This window comes from Gavialis gangeticus, unplaced genomic scaffold (assembly GCF_001723915.1).
Source record: "Gavialis gangeticus isolate Ggan-Ray unplaced genomic scaffold, GavGan_comp1, whole genome shotgun sequence".
Lineage (NCBI taxonomy): Eukaryota > Metazoa > Chordata > Crocodylia > Gavialidae > Gavialis > Gavialis gangeticus.
This window is the reverse complement of record NW_017729029.1, coordinates 34,001,435-34,002,123: the sequence shown is the minus strand read 5'-3', so window position 1 is coordinate 34,002,123 and position 689 is coordinate 34,001,435.

The following is a 689-nucleotide window of genomic DNA, read 5'->3' as shown; positions in this document are numbered from 1 at the left end:
CTCACTGTGTGCAATATTAACCTGTTCCATGCCTCTGGCATACCTCAGATAATCAGCCAAGAGACATTCACATACCCAGTATTTTTGTGGCCATACTTTGCAGAATCACAAACACCCTGTTTAAGAACGTAAACTTCACATCCACCTGTCTTCGCTTATACTTTCCAAATGCATCAATATTAGTTGAAAGTGGTACCACAGACCTTACATTGGTTGGAAAAGTATTCTAAGGCTATGCTAGATAAATTACCTAGCGTAGCCTAAGTAGAGACATTCAGGCCAGGTACACAAATTACAAACTGGTGTAAGTGATCGGAAAACGGTCTAAATCTGTACCAGGACAGAAGCTAAGTGCATGTAGACTGGTTTAAAAATGGTGGAACCTGGTTTAAGATAGTTGTGGATGGATGTGGTCTCAGATTTAATCAGACAAGTCTATTGAACTTCTGTCCTAGATCCCCTCCTGACTCAGGTTGAATTCCCTTGGTATCCCAGGATGCCTTGTGGCCTGCTAACCCTCACCCCCCTCTCTTGCAGGGTGAGCTGGCAGGCAAGCCTCTGCTTGCACTCATCTGCTCTGGCTGAGCTGGGCCAGCCCTGCCCCCAGGCTGTCACAGAGCTGAGGCAGCAAAGCCACTATGCCCCCAGTCCTATGTCCTGCCTGCACTTGTCGGCTGGGTTGGGGGGGG